We start from the raw sequence: 18,464 nt of genomic DNA on the forward strand, positions 1-18,464 counted from the left end.
GATGTTTAATTAAGTTTGCTCACTCAACTCTAAATTGTTCAAAATCAAAACCTGAATTGCATTTTCTTTTCGGCTAAACGTTCCAAGCTGTGGAAGGAGCTATGTTGGACTCTTTTCTAAAACATCAGCCTTGAAACAATTTGAATAAAGCTTCTGTAGCCAAAGAAATGAAATTCTCATGAGAAGTCACTAAAACTACGAATGTGAGGTCAAGGAAACTTCCCGAAACTCTAGAATTTAAGTAGTATATGCCATATACACTATTAAAAACCCACTTAGAGAAGTTGGCAACGCTATGCTATTTTCTTTGGGAATAAGGAAATCTAATGCAGACTCTGTCCTCAGAAGGAAACCAGACACAGGATTTTTAAGACAAGAGAGGATTTGGAGCTTAAAGATTTTTCTTTGGATTGATACACTAATGTTGACATTGTTGTGTGATAATTACTAAATTGTAAAATTTTGACTTATTTAAAGAAGCTGTGACTAAAGCCGAGTTTGTGAATATTTTGAAAACATCACTTTTTGCCTACATATTTTTCTCGATACAATTCATCTTCTGGTGAATTTAAGTAGGATACGCCATATACACTATTAAAAACCCACTTAGAGAAGTTGGCAACGCTATGCTATTTTCTTTGGGAATCAGGAAATCTAATGCAGACTCTGTCCTCAGAAGGAAACCAGACACAGGATTTTTAAGACAAGAGAGGATTTGGAGCTTAAAGATTTTTCTTTGGATTGATACACTAATGTTGACATTGTTGTGTGATAATTACTAAATTGTAAAATTTTGACTTATTTAAAGAAGCTGTGACTAAAGCCGAGTTTGTGAATATTTTGAAAACATCACTTTTTGCCTACATATTTTTCTCGATACAATTCATCTTCTGGTGAATAAATTCTTCATTGGAACTATGTAAACAAAGTCACTCATGCCGACTCTTCTAAATTAAAATTAATTGCACCTGGAGATGCCGGGGATTGAACCCGGGGCCTCATACATGCAAAGCATGCGCTCTACCACTGAGCTACATCCCCATTACATTGCTGCAGCATTACAGAACACGACACACAAATAGAACCTCGGCTCATTTGAAAAAATAATCGATTTACTGACACCTCATGGACACCAGGCACCAGATTTTCTGAGAAAGCAGTGAACAGGATCTTAGCAGATGTTTAATTAAGTTTGCTCACTCAACTCTAAATTGTTCAAAATCAAAACCTGAATTGCATTTTCTTTTCGGCTAAACGTTCCAAGCTGTGGAAGGAGCTATGTTGGACTCTTTTCTAAAACATCAGCCTTGAAACAATTTTAATAAAGCTTCTGTAGCCAAAGAAATGAAATTCTCATGAGAAGTCACTAAAACTACGAATGTGAGGTCAAGGAAACTTCCCGAAACTCTAGAATTTAAGTAGGATACGCCATATACACTATTAAAAACCCACTTAGAGAAGTTGGCAACGCTATGCTATTTTCTTTGGGAATAAGGAAATCTAATGCAGACTCTGTCCTCAGAAGGAAACCAGACACAGGATTTTTAAGACAAGAGAGGATTTGGAGCTTAAAGATTTTTCTTTGGATTGATACACTAATGTTGACATTGTTGTGTGATAATTACTAAATTGTAAAATTTTGACTTATTTAAAGAAGCTGTGACTAAAGCCGAGTTTGTGAATATTTTGAAAACATCACTTTTTGCCTACATATTTTTCTCGATACAATTCATCTTCTGGTGAATAAATTCTTCATTGGAACTATGTAAACAAAGTCACTCATGCCGACTCTTCTAAATTAAAATTAATTGCACCTGGAGATGCCGGGGATTGAACCCGGGGCCTCATACATGCAAAGCATGCGCTCTACCACTGAGCTACATCCCCATTACATTGCTGCAGCATTACAGAACACGACACACAAATAGAACCTCGGCTCATTTGAAAAAATAATCGATTTACTGACACCTCATGGACACCAGGCACCAGATTTTCTGAGAAAGCAGTGAACAGGATCTTAGCAGATGTTTAATTAAGTTTGCTCACTCAACTCTAAATTGTTCAAAATCAAAACCTGAATTGCATTTTCTTTTCGGCTAAACGTTCCAAGCTGTGGAAGGAGCTATGTTGGACTCTTTTCTAAAACATCAGCCTTGAAACAATTTTAATAAAGCTTCTGTAGCCAAAGAAATGAAATTCTCATGAGAAGTCACTAAAACTACGAATGTGAGGTCAAGGAAACTTCCCGAAACTCTAGAATTTAAGTAGGATACGCCATATACACTATTAAAAACCCACTTAGAGAAGTTGGCAACGCTATGCTATTTTCTTTGGGAATAAGGAAATCTAATGCAGACTCTGTCCTCAGAAGGAAACCAGACACAGGATTTTTAAGACAAGAGAGGATTTGGAGCTTAAAGATTTTTCTTTGGATTGATACACTAATGTTGACATTGTTGTGTGATAATTACTAAATTGTAAAATTTTGACTTATTTAAAGAAGCTGTGACTAAAGCCGAGTTTGTGAATATTTTGAAAACATCTCTTTTTGCCTACATATTTTTCTCGATACAATTCATCTTCTGGTGAATAAATTCTTCATTGGAACTATGTAAACAAAGTCACTCATGCCGACTCTTCTAAATTAAAATTAATTGCACCTGGAGATGCCGGGGATTGAACCCGGGGCCTCATACATGCAAAGCATGCGCTCTACCACTGAGCTACATCCCCATTACATTGCTGCAGCATTACAGAACACGACACACAAATAGAACCTCGGCTCATTCGAAAAAATAATCGATTTACTGACACCTCATGGACACCAGGCACCAGATTTTCTGAGACAGCAGTGAACAGGATCTTAGCAGATGTTTAATTAAGTTTGCTCACTCAACTCTAAATTGTTCAAAATCAAAACCTGAATTGCATTTTCTTTTCGGCTAAACGTTCCAAGCTGTGGAAGGAGCTATGTTGGACTCTTTTCTAAAACATCAGCCTTGAAACAATTTGAATAAAGCTTCTGTAGCCAAAGAAATGAAATTCTCATGAGAAGTCACTAAAACTACGAATGTGAGGTCAAGGAAACTTCCCGAAACTCTAGAATTTAAGTAGGATACGCCATATACACTATTAAAAGCCCACTTAGAGAAGTTGGCAACGCTATGCTATTTTCTTTGGGAATAAGGAAATCTAATGCAGACTCTGTCCTCAGAAGGAAACCAGACACAGGATTTTTAAGACAAGAGAGGATTTGGAGCTTAAAGATTTTTCTTTGGATTGATACACTAATGTTGACATTGTTGTGTGATAATTACTAAATTGTAAAATTTTGACTTATTTAAAGAAGCTGTGACTAAAGCCGAGTTTGTGAATATTTTGAAAACATCACTTTTTGCCTACATATTTTTCTCGATACAATTCATCTTCTGGTGAATAAATTCTTCATTGGAACTATGTAAACAAAGTCACTCATGCCGACTCTTCTAAATTAAAATTAACTGCACCTGGAGATGCCGGGGATTGGACCCGGGGCCTCATACATGCGAAGCATGCGCTCTACCACTGAGCTACATCCCCATTACATTGCTACAGCTGTAAAGAACACGACACACAAATAGAACCTCGGCTATTTCGAAAAAATAACCTTGTCTATTTTTTTTTTAAATAAAGTTCGTCTGAGGACTGTAGATTGCAAAATAGTTAAAAGCCTCAGATGTATATTAACAGAGGTAATAGTTGGACACATTTAACCACATCCAATGATTGTTTAGGACTCCTAGCCTACGTATGGTAACTTAGTGTCAATTGTTATATCAGATGGCTTAAATGCCCTTCCATTTATGACTTTATTGGTCAAAATATGAAGTTCTTCACTAAGTATATCATCTTCTTATCCAAAAATTATCCTCTTTTACTCGGGGAATGAGGACCTATAATCGATTTACTGACACCTCATGGACACCAGGCACCAGATTTTCTGAGACAGCAGTGAACAGGATCTTAGCAGATGTTTAATTAAGTTTGCTCACTCAACTCTAAATTGTTCAAAATCATCTTCTTATCCAAAAATTATCCTCTTTTACTCGGGGAATGAGGACCTATAATCGATTTACTGACACCTCATGGACACCAGGCACCAGATTTTCTGAGACAGCAGTGAACAGGATCTTAGCAGATGTTTAATTAAGTTTGCTCACTCAACTCTAAATTGTTCAAAATCAAAACCTGAATTGCATTTTCTTTTCGGCTAAACGTTCCAAGCTGTGGAAGGAGCTATGTTGGACTCTTTTCTAAAACATCAGCCTTGAAACAATTTTAATAAAGCTTCTGTAGCCAAAGAAATGAAATTCTCATGAGAAGTCACTAAAACTACGAATGTGAGGTCAAGGAATCTTCCCGAAACTCTAGAATTTAAGTAGGATACGCCATATACACTATTAAAAACCCACTTAGAGAAGTTGGCAACGCTATGCTATTTTCTTTGGGAATAAGGAAATCTAATGCAGACTCTGTCCTCAGAAGGAAACCAGACACAGGATTTTTAAGACAAGAGAGGATTTGGAGCTTAAAGATTTTTCTTTGGATTGATACACTAATGTTGACATTGTTGTGTGATAATTACTAAATTGTAAAATTTTTACTTATTTAAAGAAGCTGTGACTGAAGCCGAGTTTGTGAATATTTTGAAAACATCACTTTTTGCCTACATATTTTTCTCGATACAATTCATCTTCTAGTGAATAAATTCTTCATTGGAACTATGTAAACAAAGTCACTCATGCCGACTCTTCTAAATTAAGATTAACTGCACCTGAAGATGCCGGGGATTGAACCCGGGGCCTCATACATGCGAAGCATGCGCGCTACCACTGAGCTACATCCCCATTACATTGCTACAGTTGTACAGAACACGACACACAAATAGAACCTCGGCTAATTCGAAAAAATAACCTTGTCTATTTTTTTTTTAATAAAGTTCGTCTGAGGACTGTAGATTGCAAAATAGTTAAAAGCCTCAGATGTATATTAACAGAGGTAATAGTTGGACACATTTAACCACATCCAATGATTGTTTAGGACTCCTAGCCTACGTATGGTAACTTAGTGTCAATTGTTATATCAGATGGCTTAAATGCCCTTCCATTTATGACTTTATTGGTCAAAATATGAAGTTCTTCACTAAGTATATCATCTTCTTATCCAAAAATTATCCTCTTTTACTCGGGGAATGAGGACCTATAATCGATTTACTGACACCTCATGGACACCAGGCACCAGATTTTCTGAGACAGAAGTGAACAGGATCTTAGCAGATGTTTAATTAAGTTTGCTCACTCAACTCTAAATTGTTCAAAATCATCTTCTTATCCAAAAATTATCCTCTTTTACTCGGGGAATGAGGACCTATAATCGATTTACTGACACCTCATGGACACCAGGCACCAGATTTTCTGAGACAGCAGTGAACAGGATCTTAGCAGATGTTTAATTAAGTTTGCTCACTCAACTCTAAATTGTTCAAAATCAAAACCTGAATTGCATATTCTTTTCGGCTAAACGTTCCAAGCTGTGGAAGGAGCTATGTTGGACTCTTTTCTAAAACATCAGCCTTGAAACAATTTTAATAAAGCTTCTGTAGCCAAAGAAATGAAATTCTCATGAGAAGTCACTAAAACTACGAATGTGAGGTCAAGGAATCTTCCTGAAACTCTAGAATTTAAGTAGGATACGCCATATACACTATTAAAAACCCACTTAGAGAAGTTGGCAACGCTATGCTATTTTCTTTGGGAATAAGGAAATCTAATGCAGACTCTGTCCTCAGAAGGAAACCAGACACAGGATTTTTAAGACAAGAGAGGATTTGGAGCTTAAAGATTTTTCTTTGGATTGATACACTAATGTTGACATTGTTGTGTGATAATTACTAAATTGTAAAATTTTGACTTATTTAAAGAAGCTGTGACTAAAGCCGAGTTTGTGAATATTTTGAAAACATCACTTTTTGCCTACATATTTTTCTCGATACAATTCATCTTCTAGTGAATAAATTCTTCATTGGAACTATGAAAACAAAGTCACTCATGCCGACTCTTCTAAATTAAGATTAACTGCACCTGGAGATGCCGGGGATTGAACCCGGGGCCTCATACATGCGAAGCATGCGCGCTACCACTGAGCTACATCCCCATTACATTGCTACAGTTGTACAGAACACGACACACAAATAGAACCTCGGCTAATTCGAAAAAATAACCTTGTCTATTTTTTTTTTAATAAAGTTCGTCTGAGGACTGTAGATTGCAAAATAGTTAAAAGCCTCAGATGTATATTAACAGAGGTAATAGTTGGACACATTTAACCACATCCAATGATTGTTTAGGACTCCTAGCCTACGTATGGTAACTTAGTGTCAATTGTTATATCAGATGGCTTAAATGCCCTTCCATTTATGACTTTATTGGTCAAAATATGAAGTTCTTCACTAAGTATATCATCTTCTTATCCAAAAATTATCCTCTTTTACTCGGGGAATGAGGACCTATAATCGATTTACTGACACCTCATGGACACCAGGCACCAGATTTTCTGAGACAGCAGTGAACAGGATCTTAGCAGATGTTTAATTAAGTTTGCTCACTCAATTCTAAATTGTTCAAATTCAAAACCTGAATTGCATTTTCTTTTCGGCTAAACGTTCCAAGCTGTGGAAGGAGCTATGTTGGACTCTTTTCTAAAACATCAGCCTTGAAACAATTTGAATAAAGCTTCTGTAGCCAAAGAAATGAAATTCTCATGAGAAGTCACTAAAACTACGAATGTGAGGTCAAGGAAACTTCCCGAAACTCTAGAATTTAAGTAGGATACGCCATATACACTATTAAAAACCCACTTAGAGAAGTTGGCAACGCTATGCTATTTTCTTTGGGAATAAGGAAATCTAATGCAGACTCTGTCCTCAGAAGGAAACCAGACACAGGATTTTTAAGACAAGAGAGGATTTGGAGCTTAAAGATTTTTCTTTGGATTGATACACTAATGTTGACATTGTTGTGTGATAATTACTAAATTGTAAAATTTTGACTTATTTTCTGAGACAGCAGTGAACAGGATCTTAGCAGATGTTTAATTAAGTTTGCTCACTCAACTCTAAATTGTTCAAAATCAAAACCTGGGAATAGAGGGGGGCGTGGCTTGACCACTCATGGAGTAAGTCGCACGCTGCACTCGCTCCCAGGCCCCAACCCGCATAAGCCCGATTTCAGAGCAGAACCCGCGACCCACATGGGGAAACCCAGACGGAACACCCCCCACCATCCTCCCACTCCCCACACGAACCTTCGACTGGGTCCCATGGACGAGTTTATGTCCACCCCGCAACAACTTGGGGGCACATGAGGCGCAGACAAGATGGCGCCTTCCTCCCCTCCTTCCCCGAGCACTAGCAGCATGGCTGGCTCCGCGGAGAGAACACCCGATGCCGATGCCTTAACCCAGATGTCCAGAGATTTAGCAGCCCCTAATGACGTGCCTCGATTTCTACAGTCCGCTGGACTGCCACATGTCCACATCCCGAACTGGATTCTTGAATTCCCACCTGCTCGCCCCACCGGACCCTACCCGGCGGCAGAGAACCTCACAGGGGGACACGCTGCACCCCCCCCGCAACGTCGTGGCGGCCCTGACGGCCCGGAAGAATGAAGCACTAACGCTTTCTTGCTGATCCCCTGCCCTGCGGACCACGGACCAATTCTTAAAACATTCTCCCACTCATCAGGTGAGGACATTTGTTTGCTGCTGGCCTTTGGCGACTCCACATCGTGTCACAAGGGGGGATATGACCTACAGGCCTAGATCACCGGTGAACGGGCCGAAGCCGAGAACACCACCTAGCAACACGGGTCTTGGGGACTCTCAGAGGGTGGGATGCTGCTAGATTGGCAGGCCGTACGCAGCGAGCCGCTTTGCTTCGGCCAGTATGGGGTGGGGGACTGGGCCGTGCATTCCTGGACTTCGTATGTATGAACCTGTATCTGCGACCTGTAAGTTAAACGCCCTTATGGGTGATGGTTCCTGCTCCTTGTAACAGTCGTTTTTTCTCTTTATTATATTCACATTTGCATTTATATGTTCCTCGTTCTTCACTTTGCTGGTTAGGTTACCGCGAACTTCCCAATTGGTAGCGGACAGCCGCGTAACCCACTGCGCCTCCTACAGTGCCCTCGCTGCCCTTAGACCATCGCCCCCCCTTTTTTTTTTTTTTTGGGGGAACAAGCCACGAGGGTACTGTATGATGCTCTTTAAACTGCCTCACATGTTGCCGACGTGGTACGGGGGACCTAACTACCGCCATATACTTCCCTCTGGGGTGGGCGAAGCTAGTATTTGTTTAGCACATATCCTACAACTTGGGGCCCTCGCCACGTGGTGCCATGAACCAGATCCGAGCAGTTGCTTTTTCCCCCTTCTGCACGCTACAACGCCATTATATATTTCGTTCCCAGTTACTTACTGTGGCCACTGTGATGGCCTCTATGATTTTCCCTCGACTCATCTCACCCCCGTAGTAGATAGTAATGCCACCGGGGGAGAGACACCCCACTGCTTTCATGGCGCCCCGTGCTGCCCCTTAAGCCTAGAACAAGCTGTTATATTTGCCCAGGGTGTGTGTTATAATTTCGCCTCATGTACCAGGTTCTTTCACTTACACGTCCCCGGGGCACGGACCTAGCCATAAAAATATCCCCTTAGTACGGGTAGTACAGTTTATGTTGAATGCATTACGCAGACCTATCCGCATTCTGCGTGGTGCCCACAAGGGTAGAATCGAGACTCGTGAGGGCCTGGGTTACCCAGGGCAGTATGGTGGTTTATATGGCTCACATGTTAACGTTCTCTGAAAGGCTTATGATATACATATTTGTTTTATGCAACAAATGCAGTGAAACTGTGCCTTGACGTGTTACACATAATTTGGTATATCCTGTTTATGACCTCATCGAGTAGCTATTGACACTCCAGGTGCCCATACCTTGCTGTGGTGATGTTACTTGTGTAGGAGGCAATTCCCATGTTTCCGGAACTTCCTACACACATGTTAAACTCTTTGTGTGGTCCGCATGGAGCGGTTTAGGCCGTGTCCACAGGTGCGGTACATGAGGTAATGTGATTACTAAATTAACCCCTAGATACCTCTAGCATTTCTGTGAACGTAACTTAAAACACCAATGACAGTTTGCAGTCCCGCTTCGGTCTTAGATTGTTATGTTACTGCGATGCTACTCCACAACGCTCACCCAGGTAGTAACTATGCCCCCAGCGTTGCCCCGGATACCCCCCTGGGTTAAGTTTTGATCTCTGTCGTATTATGTAATGTAACTGTTTGCTGTTTTAATTGCTTTTTTGGTGTACGCTGTATTTCTCCTCCCTAGGGAAGTTTACGGCCACATTCCCCCCCCTCCTCCAAGTCCCACGAACTGCGCCATAGTTGTGCCCCCTCCAGCCGGCGACCCCTCCTGGGCCGCTCTCCACGGCATCTCAGGACTCGTCCCCTCCCCCCCCCCCCCCGACACCCGTCCCCTCCCCCCCCCCGACTTGTGAAATCCCTGACACCTAAACACGGACAGCGGGTTGGGTGCCGAGGGAAGCGGGCGCTGACCACCCACACTTTAACGCGACAGTCTCCGTGTGCGGACTTCTTCGCACCTCACGCAACTCTGTCTCCTGAACACCACCTACCGGTCTAGGTTCATTAGTTGCCTTTACCTCCCTTGCCTCTTTGATCCTACCCTTCCCGCCCCCCACCTATGGACCCCCCTCCCACCAGGGTTCTCCCCACGGGGGTATGGACGGGATTTAAACCAGACTTGCTCACGTTTTGGTCCAACAACACCGGGGGCCTCAACCAACCGGAGAAGCGCTCCCACCTGCTACGCCGTCTTTGGGCGGAGACGCATTTTAGAGGTCCTGATGCGCCCAAACTCGAAAATAACCGCTATAATCTGGCTTACTATGCCAACCACCAGTCGTCTAAGAGAGCAGGTGTAGCGATACTCTTTGCGAATTCTGTACCTTTTAGCCATACGGAAACTCTCCCTGACCCCGAGGGCCGCTTCCTCTTCGTTAAGGGGACCATTGCTGACCACAAATACACGTTTGCCTGCATATACTGCCCCAACCGCGGACAACACACTTTCCTCTCCCGCACCCTGACCAAACTTGGTAAATTCAGAGAGGGCCTTTTGTTGGTTGCGGGCGATCTAAATATGCCCCTTGACCCGCTCCGAGACACGTCCCGCGGGACCAGCACAATCCCCCCCCCACTGCCTTAGGACCGCTGCTAGAGCGCTGAACGGCTTAGGCCTCGTGGACTGCTGGAGGACCGCACACCCCAATGAACGCGACTATACCCACTTCTCCCATGTCCACCGCCACTACAGTCGTATCGACTACATATTCATGCCTCAGGAATTCCTCTCACTACTCCACGATGCCCATATCGGGCTCACGACCCACTCTGACCATGCACCGGTTAAGATACGTACGAGCTCACCCCTCCACAAACCTAGGGACAGACAATGGAAACTCAATGTATCCCTGCTGAACGACGTAGCCGTCCGTGCATCTACACTCCAAACACTCTCCCAGTACTTTGACACGAACGAGGGACCAGACACCCCCCCCTGACGGTCTGGGAGGCACATAAATGTGTTATACGGGGCCATTACATCGCCCTCTGTACGCAGCGCAAAAAAGACAAACGCAGACAACTCACAGACCTCACAACTAAAGTGTCAACCCTAGAAGCCATACATAAACAAACGTTAGACGACGACGACTACCTACGACTGACCGCTGCACGGAGAGAGCTTAGAGATCACCTTTCCCAGGGACTTTTACACACTATCACGAAATCCGCCAGGTATTTCTACGAACATTCCAATAAAAGCGGTAGGCTTCTGGCAAAGATGCTTCAGGCAAAGAGGAGGACACAACACATTCACAAAATAAACACGCATGACCGACATAGCACGAGACGACCGGACGGGATACTTGACGCCTTTCAGGCATACTACAGAGACCTGTACAATCGATCGCAAACCACACCAGGGACAGACACCCAGACACACCAGAAGAGGGTCGCGGACTACCTCACCAAACACATCTCCAAGACACTCACCCAAGATCAATCAGATGACCTAGAGCAACCCATAACACTTGAGGAACTCAACGGCACACTGAAACTCATGAAGCCGCATAGGGCCCCCGGCCCTGACGGGTTACCGATTGCGTACCTCCGCACGTTCAGTGACACCCTCCTGCCCAAACTTTTGTTGGGGCTGAATTCAATCCGGGAGGGTGGGCATTTCCCCACTGACACCTTAGCTGCCACTATCACGATAATCCCCAAAGAAGGGAAGGATCCGACTAACTGCTCGAGCTACCGCCCAATATCGTTGTTAAATTCAGACCTAAAACTTTTTGCCAAGACCCTAGCTCGACGGATCTCCCCACTCCTCCCGGATCTGGTCCACCCGGACCAGGTCGGGTTTATCGCAGGGAGGGAGGCCAGGGACGACACGATACGAGCGCTCAATATAATACATTCGGTTACATCCGAGCGGCGCGAGGCTGTCCTACTTTCGACGGACGCCGAAAAGGCGTTCGATCGGGTAGACTGGACATACCTCGCGTCCACTCTCCGACACTTTAGATTTGGCCCCCAAATATGCACCTGGGTGTCGGCATTGTACACGACACCGACAGCGCGGATCCGAGTCAATGGGACCCTTTCACAACCATTCCCCATCAGTAACGGCACTCGCCAGGGATGCCCCCTGTCCCCCCTCCTGTTTGCCCTCTCTCTAGAACCATTTCTGGAGGCGGTCAGACGGGATGGGGGCATTACAGGGGTGACGATGGGAGCCGAGGAACACAAACTGGCCGCCTACGCGGATGATATGCTGTTTTTTATAGAACAGCCTCTAATCTCCATTCCTAACCTCCTTCAAGCGTTCCGTGAATACCGTCAAGTCTCCAATCTAAAACTCAACCTAGATAAATCTGAAGCCATGTCGCTGCTGAGTGACGCCGGCTTCGCTGACCGCCTGCAAAGTCTGTTCTCCTTTTCCTGGCAACCCACCAAACTAAAATACCTAGGCACCTGGCTACCACACGATCTGACACAATTGTACACAGCTAACTTCCCGCCCCTCCTAACGACCATTCAAAAGGATCTCCTCCGCTGGTCACCACAATATCTCACCTGGTTTGGCCGCATTCAGGCACTTAAAATGAACGTCCTCCCTAGACTGTTGTACCTCTTCGCGGCTCTACCTGTCGCGATACCCCAAGCGTTTTTCCGCACCCTTACGAGGGAAATACGCAACTTTATCTGGAATCGCTCCGCATCCCGCATCCGTAGATCCACTTTAGAAAGGCCAAAATCGGCGGGGGGTGCCGGGCTGCCCTCCATGCAGCAATACTATCGCGCCACACACCTTCAACGGGTAGTGGACTGGCATGCGCGCCCTGGGGCCAAAAGATGGGTACCCATGGAGGTGCAACAGGCCGGGGGGACGATCCCGGCCAGGCTATGGCTTGGATCCCTCACGTTCGCGGAACTCCGGACCCACAACCCACTCATCGATGCTACCCTTAGGGTATGGTGCACACTGCGTTACGCACACCGACTCACCACATCTCCGAACCCACTTACTCCTCTAGCACACAACCCAAATCTAGCAGGGGGTCTTCCCCCCTCGGCATTCCGAAATTTCACACAGACGGACTGGATCTACCTTCGTCAATGGACAGGAGATAGAGCCCTTAAACCACTGACTGACGTAGTGACGGTACAGAGACCAACTACCCTGGACAGGTTCCGTTATCACCAGGTGAAGACCTACTACATGAGCCTCCAAGGTATAGACCACCTACACAGACCACTGACAGACTTCGAGCGCCTATGTACCGACAGGAAACACCTAGACCATGCCGTATCGTATCTTTACACTATGCTACAAGCCCTGGGCAATGAAAGCCCACTAGGATTTACGGATAAATGGGAACGGGAGACAGGGATGCACCTGACGGCCCTGGAGTGGGACAAAATCTTCCTCTTAACCCACAAGTGCTCCATTAGCTCTAAGTACCAGGAAATGAGTTATAAACTGCTCACTCAATGGTACAGAACCCCTGACATGCTTAAACGTATGTATGGCACTTCCTCTGGCGAATGCTGGAGATGTGGCTCTGCCCCGGGCACCAACCTTCACATATGGTGGACCTGTCCCCGCATTATCCCATTCTGGCAGTTGATACACACTAAGATCACCGAAATTGTAGACCCGGACCTCCCACTGCAACCGCTACCAATGCTTCTGCACCACACAGCCATGTCGGTCCAAAGGTATAAGAAGACGCTCACGATACACCTGCTCTCTGCCGCAAAAAGTCTCATCCCTCTGCACTGGAAAAGCCAGGCAGTGCCCACATATAGACAATGGGTGGATAAGGTAGAGGAAATTCATAACATGGAAATGTTGACCGCTTCCCTGCAGGAACGCTCGGACAAATGTGCCCTCCTGTGGTTTCCATGGACGTCCTACATCGCCCGTGGACAGGTCTGACCGGCCTACTCTACCTCCGACAAACCATAGGCGACTAAACTTACAGTTCTGTTCCGCGCCCCCTGGGGATAACCCTGGTCTCAGCCTTTCCCCTTCTCTCCTCCTTCCCTCCTGTTTCCCCCTCCCCTGTGCCCGACCCAGGACACGGTCTTCAGTGACTAGAGCCCTGCCCTCACTACGAGTCAGGTACTCTCCTAGGTAGGGTGACCTCCACCTGCCGACCCAGACAAGGGTACATACTCCTCTGCTACCCCGGACCGGCCTGCTCAATGTGTCAATTGCCCTCTCCATGGCCCCGCTCCCCGGCGGGACTCCGCCCTTGCAGAAAAGGTGCGGGCAGGCTAGATGTCAATCGTACAGGTATTACAGGAATTGCTTTTGACTTGAGGTTGCCAATCAAACTGTTCATCAGTGTACTGTATTCTGTAAAGTGTATCATGCTCCCCCTCCCCCCCTTTTCTTTTTTCTGTCTCCCTCCCTATTTTGAAAACTATTATAAATAAAGAATGTCTAAAAAAAAAATCAAAACCTGAATTGCATTTTCTTTTCGGCTAAACGTTCCAAGCTGTGGAAGGAGCTATGTTGGACTCTTTTCTAAAACATCAGCCTTGAAACAATTTGAATAAAGCTTCTGTAGCCAAAGAAATGAAATTCTCATGAGAAGTCACTAAAACTACGAATGTGAGGTCAAGGAAACTTCCCGAAACTCTAGAATTTAAGTAGGATACGCCATATACACTATTAAAAACCCACTTAGAGAAGTTGGCAACGCTATGCTATTTTCTTTGGGAATAAGGAAATCTAATGCAGACTCTGTCCTCAGAAGGAAACCAGACACAGGATTTTTAAGACAAGAGAGGATTTGGAGCTTAAAGATTTTTCTTTGGATTGATACACTAATGTTGACATTGTTGTGTGATAATTACTAAATTGTACAATTTTGACTTATTTAAAGAAGCTGTGAGTAAAGCCGAGTTTGTGAATATTTTGAAAACATCACTTTTTGCCTACATATTTTTCTCGATACAATTCATCTTCTGGTGAATAAATTCTTCATTGGAACTATGTAAACAAAGTCACTCATGCCAACTCTTCTAAATTAAAATTAATTGCACCTGGAGATGCCGGGGATTGAACCCGAGGCCTCATACAATTCATCTTCTGGTGAATAAATTCTTCATTGGAACTATGTAAACAAAGTCACTCATGCCGACTCTTCTAAATTAAAATTAATTACACCTGGAGATGCCGGGGATTGAACCCGAGGCCTCATACATGCAAAGGATGCGCTCTACCACTGAGATACATCCCCATTACATTGCTGCAGCATTACAGAACACGACACACAAATAGAACCTCGGCTCATTCGAAAAAATAGCCTTGTCTATTTTTTTTTAATAAAGTTTGTCTGAGGACTGTAGATTGCAAAATAGTTAAAAGCCTCAGATGTATATTAACAGAGGTAATAGTTGGACACATTTAACCACATCCAATGATTGTTTAGGACTCCTAGCCTACGTATGGTAACTTAGTGTCAATTGTTATATCAGATGGCTTAAATGCCCTTCCATTTATGACTTTATTGGTCAAAATATGAAGTTCTTCACTAAGTATATCATCTTCTTATCCAAAAATTATCCTCTTTTACTCGGGGAATGAGGACCTATAATCGATTTACTGACACCTCATGGACACCAGGCACCAGATTTTCTGAGACAGCAGTGAACAGGATCTTAGCAGATGTTTAATTAAGTTTGCTCACTCAACTCTAAATTGTTCAAAATCAAAACCTGAATTGCATTTTCTTTTCGGCTAAACGTTCCAAGCTGTGGAAGGAGCTATGTTGGACTCTTTTCTAAAACATCAGCCTTGAAACAATTTTAATAAAGCTTCTGTAGCCAAAGAAATGAAATTCTCATGAGAAGTCACTAAAACTACGAATGTGAGGTCAAGGAAACTTCCCGAAACTCTAGAATTTAAGAAGGATACGCCATATACACTATTAAAAACCCACTTAGAGAAGTTGGCAACGCTATGCTATTTTCTTTGGGAATAAGGAAATCTAATGCAGACTCTGTCCTCAGAAGGAAACCAGACACAGGATTTTTAAGACAAGAGAGGATTTGGAGCTTAAAGATTTTTCTTTGGATTGATACACTAATGTTGACATTGTTGTGTGATAATTACTAAATTGTAAAATTTTGACTTATTTAAAGAAGCTGTGACTAAAGCCGAGTTTGTGAATATTTTGAAAACATCACTTTTTGCCTACATATTTTTCTCGATACTATTCATCTTCTGGTGAATAAATTCTTCATTGGAACTATGTAAACAAAGTCACTCATGCCGACTCTTCTAAATTTAAATTAACTGCATGTGGAGATGCCGGGGATTGAAAACGGGGCCTCATACATGCAAAGCATGCGCTCTACCACTGAGCTACATCCCCATTACATTGCTACAGCTGTACAGAACACGACACACAAATAGAAAAATTATCCTCTTTTACTCGGGGAATGAGGACCTATAATCGATTTACTGACACCTCATGGACACCAGGCACCAGATTTTCTGAGACAGCAGTGAACAGGATCTTAGCAGATGTTTAATTAAGTTTGCTCACTCAACTCTAAATTGTTCAAAATCAAAACCTGAATTGCATTTTCTTTTCGGCTAAACGTTCCAAGCTGTGGAAGGAGCTATGTTGGACTCTTTTCTAAAACATCAGCCTTGAAACAATTTGAATAAAGCTTCTGTAGCCAAAGAAATGAAATTCTCATGAGAAGTCACTAAAACTACGAATGTGAGGTCAAGGAAACTTCCCGAAACTCTAGAATTTAAGTAGGATACGCCATATACACTATTAAAAACCCACTTAGAGAAGTTGGCAACGCTATGCTATTTTCTTTGGGAATAAGGAAATCTAATGCAGACTCTGTCCTCAGAAGGAAACCAGACACAGGATTTTTAAGACAAGAGAGGATTTGGAGCTTAAAGATTTTTCTTTGGATTGATACACTAATGTTGACATTGTTGTGTGATAATTACTAAATTGTAAAATTTTGACTTATTTAAAGAAGCTGTGACTAAAGCCGAGTTTGTGAATATTTTGAAAACATCACTTTTTGCCTACATATTTTTCTCGATACAATTCATCTTCTGGTGAATAAATTCTTCATTGGAACTATGTAAACAAAGTCACTCATGCCGACTCTTCTAAATTAAAATTAATTGCACCTGGAGATGCCGGGGATTGAACCCGGGGCCTCATACATGCAAAGCATGCGCTCTTCCACTGAGCTACATCCCCATTACATTGCTGCAGCATTACAGAACACGACACACAAATAGAACCTCGGCTCATTCGAAAAAATAACCTTGTCTATTTTTTTTTAATAAAGTTCGTCTGAGGACTGTAGATTGCAAAATAGTTAAAAGCCTCAGATGTATATTAACAGAGGTAATAGTTGGACACATTTAACCACATCCAATGATTGTTTAGGACTCCTAGCCTACGTATGGTAACTTAGTGTCAATTGTTATATCAGATGGCTTAAATGCCCTTCCATTTATGACTTTATTGGTCAAAATATGAAGTTCTTCACTAAGTATATCATCTTCTTATCCAAAAATTATCCTCTTTTACTCGGGGAATGAGGACCTATAATCGATTTACTGACACCTCATGGACACCAGGCACCAGATTTTCTGAGACAGCAGTGAACAGGATCTTAGCATATGTTTAATTAAGTTTGCTCACTCAACTCTAAATTGTTCAAAATCAAAACCTGAATTGCATTTTCTTTTCGGCTAAACGTTCCAAGCTGGGGAAGGAGCTATGTTGGACTCTTTTCTAAAACATCAGCCTTGAAACAATTTGAATAAAGCTTCTGTAGCCAAAGAAATAAAATTCTCATGAGAAGTCACTAAAACTACGAATGTGAGGTCAAGGAAACTTCCCAAAACTCAAGAATTTAAGAAGGATACGCCATATACACTATTAAAAACCCACTTAGAGAAGTTGGCAACGCTATGCTATTTTCTTTGGGAATAAGGAAATCTAATGCAGACTCTGTCCTCAGAAGGAAACCAGACACAGGTTTTTTAAGACAAGAGAGGATTTGGAGCTTAAAGATTTTTCTTTGGATTGATACACTAATGTTGACATTGTTGTGTGATAATTACTAAATTGTAAAATTTTGACTTATTTAACCCCTTAAGTACACATGACATGTGGGGCATGTCATGATTACCTTTTATTCCAAAGGTTTGGTGCTTAAGGGGTTAAAGAAGCTGTGACTAAAGCCGAGTTTGTGAATATTTTGAAAACATCACTTTTTGCCTACATATTTTTCTCGATACAATTCATCTTCTGGTGAATAAATTCTTCATTGGAACTATGTAAACAAAGTCACTCATGCCGACTCTTCTAAATTAAAATTAACTGCACCTGGAGATGCCGGGGATTGAACCCGGGGCCTCATACATGCGAAGCATGCGCTCTACCACTGAGCTACATCCCCATTACATTGCTACAGTTGTACAGAACACGACACACAAATAGAACCTCGGCTAATTCGAAAAAATAACCTTGTCTATTTTTTTTTTAATAAAGTTCGTCTGAGGACTGTAGATTGCAAAATAGTTAAAAGCCTCAGATGTATATTAACAGAGGTAATAGTTGGACACATTTAACCACATCCAATGATTGTTTAGGACTCCTAGCCTACGTATGGTAACTTAGTGTCAATTGTTATATGAGATGGCTTAAATGCCCTTCCATTTATGACTTTATTGGTCAAAATATGAAGTTCTTCACTAAGTATATCA

The 18,464-nt window shown here is 42.9% G+C and overlaps 8 non-coding genes across 8 annotated transcripts; all 8 read right to left on the minus strand.

The window, feature by feature from the left end:
- Positions 1-969: 969 nt before the first annotated feature.
- Positions 970-1,041, minus strand: TRNAA-UGC (transfer RNA alanine (anticodon UGC)). The gene has a single exon. It is a non-coding gene; the product is annotated as a tRNA-Ala (tRNA).
- A 774-nt stretch (positions 1,042-1,815) lies between these two features.
- On the minus strand, positions 1,816-1,887 carry TRNAA-UGC (transfer RNA alanine (anticodon UGC)). The gene has a single exon. It is a non-coding gene; the product is annotated as a tRNA-Ala (tRNA).
- A 774-nt stretch (positions 1,888-2,661) lies between these two features.
- TRNAA-UGC (transfer RNA alanine (anticodon UGC)) lies at positions 2,662-2,733 on the minus strand. Its single transcript has one exon. It is a non-coding gene; the product is annotated as a tRNA-Ala (tRNA).
- Positions 2,734-3,507: 774 nt separating this feature from the next.
- Positions 3,508-3,579, minus strand: TRNAA-CGC (transfer RNA alanine (anticodon CGC)). The gene has a single exon. It is a non-coding gene; the product is annotated as a tRNA-Ala (tRNA).
- Positions 3,580-4,814: 1,235 nt separating this feature from the next.
- On the minus strand, positions 4,815-4,886 carry TRNAA-CGC (transfer RNA alanine (anticodon CGC)). The gene has a single exon. It is a non-coding gene; the product is annotated as a tRNA-Ala (tRNA).
- Positions 4,887-6,120: 1,234 nt separating this feature from the next.
- Positions 6,121-6,192, minus strand: TRNAA-CGC (transfer RNA alanine (anticodon CGC)). The gene has a single exon. It is a non-coding gene; the product is annotated as a tRNA-Ala (tRNA).
- A 10,680-nt stretch (positions 6,193-16,872) lies between these two features.
- Positions 16,873-16,944, minus strand: TRNAA-UGC (transfer RNA alanine (anticodon UGC)). Its single transcript has one exon. It is a non-coding gene; the product is annotated as a tRNA-Ala (tRNA).
- A 1,141-nt stretch (positions 16,945-18,085) lies between these two features.
- TRNAA-CGC (transfer RNA alanine (anticodon CGC)) lies at positions 18,086-18,157 on the minus strand. The gene has a single exon. It is a non-coding gene; the product is annotated as a tRNA-Ala (tRNA).
- Between the last annotated feature and the right edge of the window lie 307 nt (positions 18,158-18,464).

The sequence above is a fragment of the Pelobates fuscus genome, chromosome 12 (assembly GCF_036172605.1).
Source record: "Pelobates fuscus isolate aPelFus1 chromosome 12, aPelFus1.pri, whole genome shotgun sequence".
Classification (NCBI taxonomy): Eukaryota; Metazoa; Chordata; class Amphibia; order Anura; family Pelobatidae; genus Pelobates; species Pelobates fuscus.